The following is a 10,683-nucleotide window of genomic DNA, read 5'->3' on the forward strand; positions in this document are numbered from 1 at the left end:
TTTCAAAGTGGGCTTCGAATACTGCTGCAGTGCAGAACTGAGCCATTGTAAGCAGATAAATGCAGGGCTGACGTCTGTGGGCCTATTATCTGAGCTGTTATAACTGCCCGGGAAGAGCAGGCTTGCTGACCATCAGGACTCACTTGACCAAAAAGCAAAGGGGAGTGGGGGTGGTGAGGCCGGCTCTCTGCTGATCACCTCACTTTGCTGATTGTGTAACGAGGGGGCTACAGAAAGTTCCATCAGCGGGCATCGTACATCCGTGGCAGAGCTGGAATCTGTTCTTCCCCTGGCTCTTGAAAACCATGCCAACAAAGTGGGGGGGGGGGAAGCAGTTACCCATTCTATATTTTACTGTCTCTATTCTGCTGGATTCTCAATTTTCTCTGTTTCCAGGATCAGTTAGTATTATCTGGGGTCCATAGAGTGGATGATGGCTTTTTAGAAACCATGATGTTTGTAATATTTTGTTCGATTGGCTTCTCCCATTCAGAAGGGTAGGTGGGGACATGATATGTATTCAATAGCATTAGGATCAATGCTGTCACTTTTCATAGGTCAAACAAGTCATTTTTATAGATAAAGAAACTGGCTTGCTCATAATCAGATTCTAGGATTCAGACCGAAGCATCTAGTATTCTTTCCATAAGAACATACATGCTTTCGTTCCTTTATTCATTCACTCACTAAATATTGATCAGCCACCACTTTGGGCTGGCAACAGATCAGTGAATCAGGTGGGCCAAGTTCCTGCTCCAGGGAGCTTACCTTCTAGTATGAGAAGACTCGAGGTTTCGATACAGTTGAGTGTACCTCCTAGCACATCTTTCCCAGGGCAGCGTACCTAATCAGTTGTGGATAAATATTTAATAACTGAATGAATAAATGCCCTAACAGTGGCCTTGATCCATGACTCTTCATTCGCTTCCCTGAGGCCACACCGAGAAGGTGTTCCAGTTAATAACACACCCAGACGCAAGTGAGGTTGCTTGTGGATGGGTACATTAGCTCCATTCCAGGGAGCAATTTGTAACTTTTCTCATGAAGCATGAGTTTGGAATAATTTCTAAATGGCAGGTGCACAAATTATTTCTCCAAGGAGAAGACAATTTCGTTTTCCCACTTCTCATCATGCAAATCTTTCAACCACAGTTGGTAATAAATGGAAATTGATAAATGAGACCCAAAATTCACATTTAACTGTTTGGAAGAACAGTTTTTGTTGAAAAAAAGCAGCTGAACAGAACAGGGGCCTGGTGAGGGCAAGGTCTGTTTCTGAGACAAAGCTGAAGCTGACAGTTGAGGTAAATGTCAGAGCAGAGAAGGGAAGAGAACTGGGTTCTAGAGAAAAATATATATTTTTTAAATTTTAAGGTGAAAGTTGAGTATTCAAGGTCTGGGGACCAATTGTCATTGGTCTGCAGTCAGTCTGCTGTACCTTCGGACTCAGACTCAATTGTCTCAGCAGGGTATGTGGGGGCCCCTCAGGGCCCAGCGCCACCTGCCTTGCTAATCTCACCAGGCACTGAGTTCACTTCGTCATCTCTGCTCGGTGCCCCCGGTCCCTTGTCTTCCAGAACATACCACTTTCTGCTCGGTGCCTCTGCTCAAGCTGTTTCCCCTTCCCAGAAAACCCCTACTCCATCCTTCGAGATCCAGTTCAAATGTGACCCCTGAGGCAAACCCTTCCCTTGGACCAGATGGAACTAAGCCTTCCTTCCTCTGTATTCTCATGGCCCTTGGCTCAGACCTCACATGTAGCGTGTGTGAATCCCTCTTCTGGCTAGTTAGCGGTCTGTCTCTTCTAGATTTTGAGTTCCTTGGGTCTTAATTACCTTCAAGTGATCCACTATGTACCCAAAAGTGTGTCTGGCATCCGTGAATGTTAAAGCAAGAGGATATAAGTACCAATTAAATGTGAGGTTTAGGTTGGGGGACTGCTAGCTGGGTAGAAAAGACTGGACATTGCACTTGATTATTAAGGCAGGATTATGAAACAACCTTTCAGGAGTAGCTTAAAGATATTCATTAATTTGAGATACATAAGTGCTTGGAGGCAGAAGAACCACCAAAAGCAAAATGGCGGTGAGGCTGGCAATTGGGTAAATATCAACTCCGGAAAAAACAAACCATAGGGAGAAAGAGAACGGTCAGGGTATTTTTCCCCTCCTCCCTCTCTTCTTGATTTGGGTGCAGTCCCCATGGTGGCCATGGCCACCACTTTGGCCGGGTGGCTCCTACCTCAAGGCCACAGTTTGCATCTGGGCTTCAGGAACACCATTCTCTCCACTTGTCCCTTCAGGCGCTGGGGTGGTGATGGCTTCCAACCGTTGTGTGTCCCTGGGGGGGCCTCAACATCCCTGGTTAGTTCCCTCATCTCACTCATTCCTTTATGAATGGGTTCTTTGGCTTCAATATTTCAGTTGAAAACCTTGACTGAGACCCACTGTACGACTCTGATATTCTAGCTTCTCCAGAATTCTGGTTACAGAAATGTTGGGTATCACTCTGCTGTACCCAGGGGCTGGCAGATAGTAACCCAGAGGCCATATCTTTTATAAATAAAGGGTTATCAAAACACTTTTAAATTTATTGGAAAGCCGCTTGTTTTTATAAATAAAGTTTTATTGGAACACAGCCACACCCATTCACTTACAGATTGTCCATTGCTGCCTCCATACCACTCCATTGGCAGTATTGCGTAGTCGTGACAGACAGAGTGGTCTGCACAGCCTGAAGCATTTACATCTGGCCCTTTACAGAAAAAGTTTGCCCCCTCTCCTTGCTTTGCATTAACTGTACATTAATAGACGATTACTTTAACATTCATCTGCAAAATGTCTTTTAGAGAGTTCTACTTTTTTTTTTTTTTTGGAGCGAGAGAGAGCACGCACATGGAGGGGAGGGAGGGGCAGAGGGAGAGGGAGAGACTCTTAAGCAGGCTCCATGCCCAATGCAGAGTCCAAAGCACGGTTCAAGGCGGGGCTCGATCTCACGACCCTGAAATCATGACCCCGGGATCATGACCTGAGCCGAAATCAAGAGTTGGATGCCTAACCGACTGAGCCACATAGACGCCCCTAGAAACTTCTATTTCTAAGGGCTGGTTCTCTCTCCTATCCTAACATCGAAACATCAATTTGACTTTTCCCATCCTTCTCAGGGGGCTGCGCTAGATAAAGTCCAAATTCCAGAGTACATCTTTCTTGCCTCACTCACCAAACTGATTTTTGATTCTGCCACTTGCCACGGTGACTCCTCTGATCCAATATATTATTGGTTATATAAAACACCATTGATTTATCAACAAGTTCTCTGGGGAGGGGACCGAAACAGTAAGTATTTATGTCAATTTCAAACCCGTCAGAATTTCGGAAACGTTACACATGTTAAAAAGAAGGTGCACCCCTGAATGGACGACCAACAGAATCAGGGCCAGAGAAGATGAGGGATAATGACTAATGGGCTCCTGGCGAAGCCAGCTGCGGCCAGGGCCTCGAGGCTTTGGGAGTTAGACCATGACATTCGACTGCTGTCCTGGAGACCATAACAGGCTCCCGGGGTACTCTGCATGAGGAGGTCAGTGACATGGTCAGATCTGGCTTTTAAAGGGACCACCGGGTGGCCTGCCTGGAGAGAGGGACTGAAGAGGGGCAGATTCCAGGAAGGAATGTCAGACCAAGGAGGTGGGTATGGACTAAGGCCTGACAACGGGGCCGGACGCCAGTGTGTGGACTTGGAAGAAATTTCAGAGATGAAGTGAGCGGAGTTGCTGACTGATTTCGAGGCCCAGAGCAGAGGGAGAGGAGAGCGGTATTGAGATGACTCCCAGGCCCCTGTCTTGGGCAGCAATGCTCACCACTCTACCACCAGCGGTGCCCATGTTTTGGACATCTGGAAGAACCAGCTACATCCTCTGACTGAGGAGCTCTCAGGAAACCTATTTCCCAGATGCCGAAGCCCAGGCTCAGTTCTTGCTCCTTGAACAGGTTCCACTGTGACCGAGAGATATGCCTTGTCGTGATTGTAGGAATTTTGCAATGGAACCCACCGTCTAGAACCGCGTGGGGAAGGGGACGGGCACAGGTGATTTTCATGTGCCCCAGAAGGCTGGACCAGAGCTGCCCACGGAGGAAAATGGTTGTCCCTTTTGCTGGAAGGTTGCCCTCAGGGGTACGTTTGGAGGCAGGAGTTGGCAGGAGTGAAGATGCCTCGTTCTCCTTCTGAAGGCTGCCTACAGCATAGTCACCCTAAATCTTCCCAGGGCCGCTGCGTCCCCGCTGCTTCTGCCCCCGCTGGCTCCATGGATCAGGGTGCCAATGAAGGAGAGTGACGGCTCCAGGAATGTTCCTCCCGCCCCTGCAGGGAAGGTCAGGTCAAAACCCCAGAGCAGGAATCTCAGTTGCCGGGGACAAAATGCCCTGAAACTTTCCAGAGCCAGGCACGGGGCCCCCTGTTTCCTCTGCCCTCAGAAAAGAAGCACAATTGGACAGGAGTAAGATGTGTGCTCGGCAGGCCAAGCTTTGTTTTGTTCTCATCTTTCTGGTCTGAGAAATCACAGCACGGTAGGCAGCCGTGCCTTGGACCGCAAGTGGGTGATGCAGGTGAAGGCAGGAATTACTGTGTTACTTCTCCAGCTGAGAACCCAGTGACCCCCTCACGTTTTTCTGAAGTCCCACAGTTAGTGAGGGATGGAGGGGTTTCCAGTCCGGGATGGTGGTTGTCATCTCCATGGTGAGATGACACAACAAGAGCTAATCCAGTTGTCTCGCCTCCACACCTATAATCAGGTCTCGAAACAGGTCCCCCCGAAACAATCAAGCTTTTCATTGCATCACAAGAAACCTCAGAGGAAAGAGACGCTCTCCCGGGTTGGGGTCACCTGCTATGACCTTATCTGCCATGAAAGGCTGTTGGCTCAGGTGCATGTCAGTTCCAACCCCACTGAGACATGCATTATATAGACCAATGTTTTAACTCAACCGAGATGTATTTTTTTTCAACCTCATAATGTTAAAGATAATAGTTGCCCCTCCCAAAAGTCAAGACAGTTATTCTGGAATGTTCTATTAGTTCTAATAACCAAATGCCATCAAAAAATCATTTACACTCACCCAATTCATTAGGTCTCCAATTATAAGGAAGGTAAAAAGAGGAAGTTGCAAGATTTTCTGAATGCTACTTAATAAGGCTTTTAGTTTGAAAAGTATTGTGTCATTTTGTTCTAACACCACAAAAACCTGCCTTGGAGGAGATTAAAGACGGGATTCTTCAAAGGAGATAATTTCTGTTGAAGTGCATAGTGAGCTCTTTATACCCAGATGGCTGAGAACACTGTATTCACTCTACTTGAAACTTTCAAAAGAAAGATGTGGTTTGAGAGAGAGAGAGAGAGAGAGAATGAGAAAAAAAGGAAGACAGAGAGGGGGACCAGAATTAAGAGGGGGAGAAGTGAGACATTTCCTAAATTATAAAAATATTTTAGAGAAGAAAATGCACTGGGCCCGTTGGGGTAGGGGGAGGTGTTTCAGAGAGAAGACAGAGCATTTGGTTTTAGAAACCTAAATCCTGATTGTAGCTCTTTGGCTTTGCCGCTTGCCCTTGAGCGGATCCCTTGAGTTTGAGCTCCACTCTAGAACCCCACTGGTATTAAATCTCAGGAGCCTCCCACACCCACCTCCTCCCTCACTAACAAACTGGGTTTTGTGCCCCTCACCCGGGCATATCAATGCCTTAGATGGGTATGCAATTTCCATTTCAGACTGGTTCACTCACATTCACTCTCAGCTGATTCCCCAAAAACGCTAGGAAGTTGGCAGGGTGAGAATTATAGACCCATTTTACAGATGAGGACCCTGAGGTTTACTGGGCTTAAGTGCCTCATCCAATGCCCTAGTAATTAGAAGTTCAGAAGCAGGTCTTTTGGCTCTTCGGCCAGAACATGCAAAATTTCTTGGGCTCAGGAGATAATTCACACCCAGAAAACCAGATTTTGCTCTTCCTGTATTGCTCTTCCATTTAGATCTCTCCCCTTTTCTATTATGCTTGGGGCCTGGGGAGATGTAACTTGGAAGGTTAGGGGGTTTTCAAGGTTGAGGATCAGAAAAGTGTCACAGTGACTCTGGCAGATGTCCTAGCAGGAATGTGGGATATTGGTGAGTTGCTTTGAGTCAGTCTGGCAACTTAGGACCTGTGTTTCTCTAACCAGCCAGGGAGGGAAAGGATCTGGCTTTTCTCATGGTGGCTGGGTGAGTTTGCTTGGACTGCCACAACAAAGTACCACAAACTGGGTGGCTTAAAACAACAAAAATGTATTGTTTCACTTGTGGTTTTGGAGGCCACAAGTCCAAGATCTAAGTGTTGGCAGGGCCATGCGCCATCTGAAGGGTCTAAGGAAGAATCCTGCCTTGCCTTCTCATAGCTTCCAGAGACTTACAGACAATCCTTGGCCTTCCTCAGCTTGCCCTGCACCCCCTCCATTTCTGCCTCTGCCATCATATGTTTTTTCCTCTGTCTCTGTCTCTGTGTCCAAATGATCTCTTCTTCATAAAGATGCCAGTCTTTGGATTACGGCCGACCACAAGTTGGTATGACCTCATCCCAACTTGCCATCTGCAAAGGTCTTATTTACAATTAATGTCCCACTCCCAGGTGCTGGGGGTTTGGGCTTCAACATTTCTTTTTGGGGGAACACAATGTAACCCATAGCAGGTGGCTGCCCCCTCATCCGCCACTTCTGAGTTTCATAAATAATTATCAGGAGGGCTTCCCACAGTGGACACATTTCAAGTGCTTTGGCTTTGAAAAAAAAATAACCTTAAGCAAGGGGGGAAAAAAAAAACCTTAAGTCAGGAAAAAAATATATTTTTTTAAAGATCTATTTATTTATTTTGAGAGAGTGAGAATGAGAGAGAGAAAGAGCACATGAGAGGGGGGAGGGTCAGAGGGAGAAGCAGGCTCTTCGCTGAGCAGGGAGCCCGATGCGGGACTCGCTCCCGGGACTCCAGGACCATGACCTGAGCCGAAGGCAGTCGCTTAACCTACTGAGCCACCCAGGCGCCCGGGAAAAAAATATTTTTCTGCACTTGTGCAAGAAGGGAATTTCAACATACTCTGGTCCCATTTTTTTCCAGTACCACATTACTTAAACAAAAGTGAAACCCTTCCATTGGAGATCCTTCAGGTGTGGCAATATACTTCAAGTTAGAGGGGATTTATAAGTCTCCCTGAATAAAGTGTTAATATAGTTTGTGGGACTGCTGTCAGTCTGCTCTTAAGATGTTCCTTATATGTAGTTATGAAAGAAAGCAGTTTGCATCTTAATTCACACTTGCTGGAAAGGCATGACTTTATTAACTTCTGTTCCATGAAATGAAATACATTTCTGCCCAAACTTTCAAGAACATATTGCCTTCCTTACAGGTGATATGGATCACTGGCAAACAAATAAAACAATGTCAAAATTATAGAAAAGCTGCCTATTCTAGTTTGGACACGTATTAATTTCTTATGCCATTAAAGAAGCAGTTTTACCTTTGGCCAGTCTGAAAAGAGATGTATTGTACTGTATTCACTTGTGTTATCTCGGTCTTCTTCTAGCCCCTCCCCTCATTCTTTGTATTTTTTCCCTTCTTGAGAAAAAAAAAATATTTTCACAGTAAATGGACAATACATATTCTCCCCACTGTGTTTTGGGTTTTGGAAAAACAACCCCATTTTCTAGTCCTCTGACCCCTCCCAGAAAACGTTATCATTTCTGCAGTTGCAAAGTAAAAACTTTCCTTAAGAAACACACACGATGGGGGCGCCTGGGTGGCTCAGTTGGTTAAGCGACTGCCCTTGGCTCAGGTCATGATCCTGGAGTCCTGGGATCGAGTCCCGCATCGGGCTCCCTGCTCAGCGGGGAGTCTGCTTCTCCCTCTGACCCTCCCCCCTCTCATGTGCTCTCGCTCTCTCTCATTCTCGCTCTCTCAAATGAATAAATAAATAAAATCTTTAAAAAAAAACACAAAGAAAGAAACACACAGGATGGGGGTGCTTGGGTGGCTCAGTCGGTTGGGCATCTGCCTTCAGCTCAGGTCATGATCCCAGGGTCCTGGGATTGAGCCCTGCTTTGGGCTCCCTGCTCCTCGGGAAGTCTGCTTGTCCCTCTACCCTCTGCCCTTCCCTGCTCGTGCTCGCTCTCTCTCTCTCAAATAAATAAATAAAGTCTTAAAAAAAAAAAGAAAGAAAGAAAGAAAGAAACACACAGGATGGAAGGTATGCTGTTCTATCCTGGGTCAACAGTGAGTCACATGAAAGAAGTATGGCCCTCCTCCTTCCCTCCAGTCAACCCCAAGTACCTACGTCCTGATTCTAAAACTTGAAAAGAATGGTAATTCAGTGTAAACTCCACTTTTCAATCTCCTTCTAAAATCATGCTTTCCCTCTTCTATCAGACATCTGCAGGTGTCTCCTCTGCATCCGTGTTCCTCTTCTCTCTTCCCTGCAGCTTCCAATCTCTGTCTGAGGACCCTTGTGAGTCAGGACAATCTTATCCCAAATGATTTGGCCTCCAAAGATGGACCATGGCATGGAGCCAGTTAGTGCTTTCTGTGTCCTTGGCTGTAGTGATTGATTTCAGGCGCGGATATGGCCTATGGCCTAGGCTAGTCCAAGCAGAGTGGATCTCAAGACTTACACTGAAAATGCTAAGACAAAGGTGTTCTATCCCCCTTTGGACAGGAGGGAGGTAGGTTTTGACTTTGGGAGTTGCTGGCAGCCACCTCGTGTCCACAAGTGGTGCTACCTTTGGATGAAGTCAGAGCTATGGAAGGTAGAGTAGAGAGATGGTCCTTAGGCTGGATCAAGCCTCATGCAAAACTTATCCTTCTTTTGCACCATTTAGTTACACAGCTCAATAAACTCCCTTTATTATTTAAGCCTCTTGAGATGCGTTTTACATTACTTACAAGTGAAAGAATTTTTTCCCCCTCCTTTATTTCTCTGACACCCTTTTCCATCCATACCAACAGTCTTCTGATAATATGTTTGAGGCATGATGAGTTTGAGGTGCTTGTGGAATATTCAGGTGGCAATTACTAGCACAGTGCTGTCCAATAGAACTTTCTACGGTGATGGCAGTGTTCTATAGCTACGCTGTCCAACACAGTAGCCACATGCAACTATCAAGCCCTTAAAATGTGGCTTATGTGAATGAAGAACCAAATGTTAAATTTTATTTTATTTTAAGATTTTGAATTTAAATAGCTACCTGTGGCTAGCAGCGACTCTATTGAATAGCACAGACCTAGAAAGACTTTGAAAACATGAAGTTAAGACATGTGTTGGGCAAAGACGCAAATTTGGGGGTCTCCAAGTTTCTCAGAGGGTGTGGAAAGAGAAGAGAGTGAGGGACAGCACATATCAATGTTCGAGTACAAGTGGAAAAAAGGAACCAGCAAAGGATGCTGAGAATGTGGGAATAAGAAGTGGGAAGAAAAGCATAAGATATGGGTATCTTGAAAGCTAAGAGAGGCACATTTCCAGAAAGGAGGGGCCAATAACAGAGCCACACGTAGCAGGGGATACAATAAAACAAGTATCCATTGGCCTCACCAGCAAGAAGGTCATTGGTGGTCATCAAAAGAGGAGTTGCATGATGGGAGGGGAAGCCAGATGGTTTGAGACATCAGAACCGAGAGGCCTTCAGTCATGGTCATTAATGATCATAAAGAAGAAGTCACACCATGGAAATGTCCAGGAGACTTAAGCCAGGTAGGGAATAAATTTATACCTTTCTGGGTCTTTACCTTGTTCACTTTGATTTGTTTCTAGGGGGCACAGCGACATTTTCCCCCAACTGACTCTTTAGAAGTTTTGTCAAATCAAATATGGATCCCTGAAAAACATGGTGGTATCCCCCACGCTTGTAATCTCCGATTCTAGTTTCTGTATTGTCAGCTTAGGCTATCCAGCAACTCATTCCAAATCACCATTTTCTCTTTTCTACCTCTGATATATATTTATTTGGGGCTTCTATTTTCAGCCTGTCTGAAGGAAAAAAAAAAGTAATGGGAATTCACAGGATTTATTGCACAAATTACTTCTCGGGCTCCCTCTGACCTCCATCAAGGCTTCTGACAGTGGCATTGTATTTCTTATTTATTAGATTTTTAAGTGCTCTGTTACGTAGTTTACAAGCTTTCCTTAATGTCTCTGCAACCCAAGTGCACAACAGCCACTGAAAATTGATCACAGGTCATATCTGGCTCATCTTTAAATTTAAATCACATGTATCTTTCTTCAACTCTGTACAGGCTTCCAACAGAGATTGTTGTGAGCCTTGCATAAAAACTAAGGAGACTAACATCAAAGTTATTTATAATATACACTCGGAGCATTGTTTATCCTTAATACCGATGGTCAAAGTAGAAGCCAAAAAAATCTAAATAATTTCTGCAAAAACAACTAGTTAGAAGACTTGTAATTCTCTCCCTACCTGCTAAGTTATGATGAGGTTTTTGAAGGAATTCACCCTCTAATGAACTCATTTTTCAAGCTCTTGCTGATCGGCATTTCATCGGGACGCAAGAACAAATCATCAAGGTATGGCTAAGGCCATTCTGTGCCACTCCTTGGGTCCTGGGAGACCCTTTGGAGCAGTGGTTTGAGTCTGTGTTGTTGCCTTCCACACCGCTTCTC

This window comes from Eumetopias jubatus, unplaced genomic scaffold (assembly GCF_037043125.1).
Source record: "Eumetopias jubatus isolate StellerSeaLion01/CBP00866 unplaced genomic scaffold, mEumJub1_p1.0 scaffold_7, whole genome shotgun sequence".
NCBI classification, from domain to species: Eukaryota; Metazoa; Chordata; class Mammalia; order Carnivora; family Otariidae; genus Eumetopias; species Eumetopias jubatus.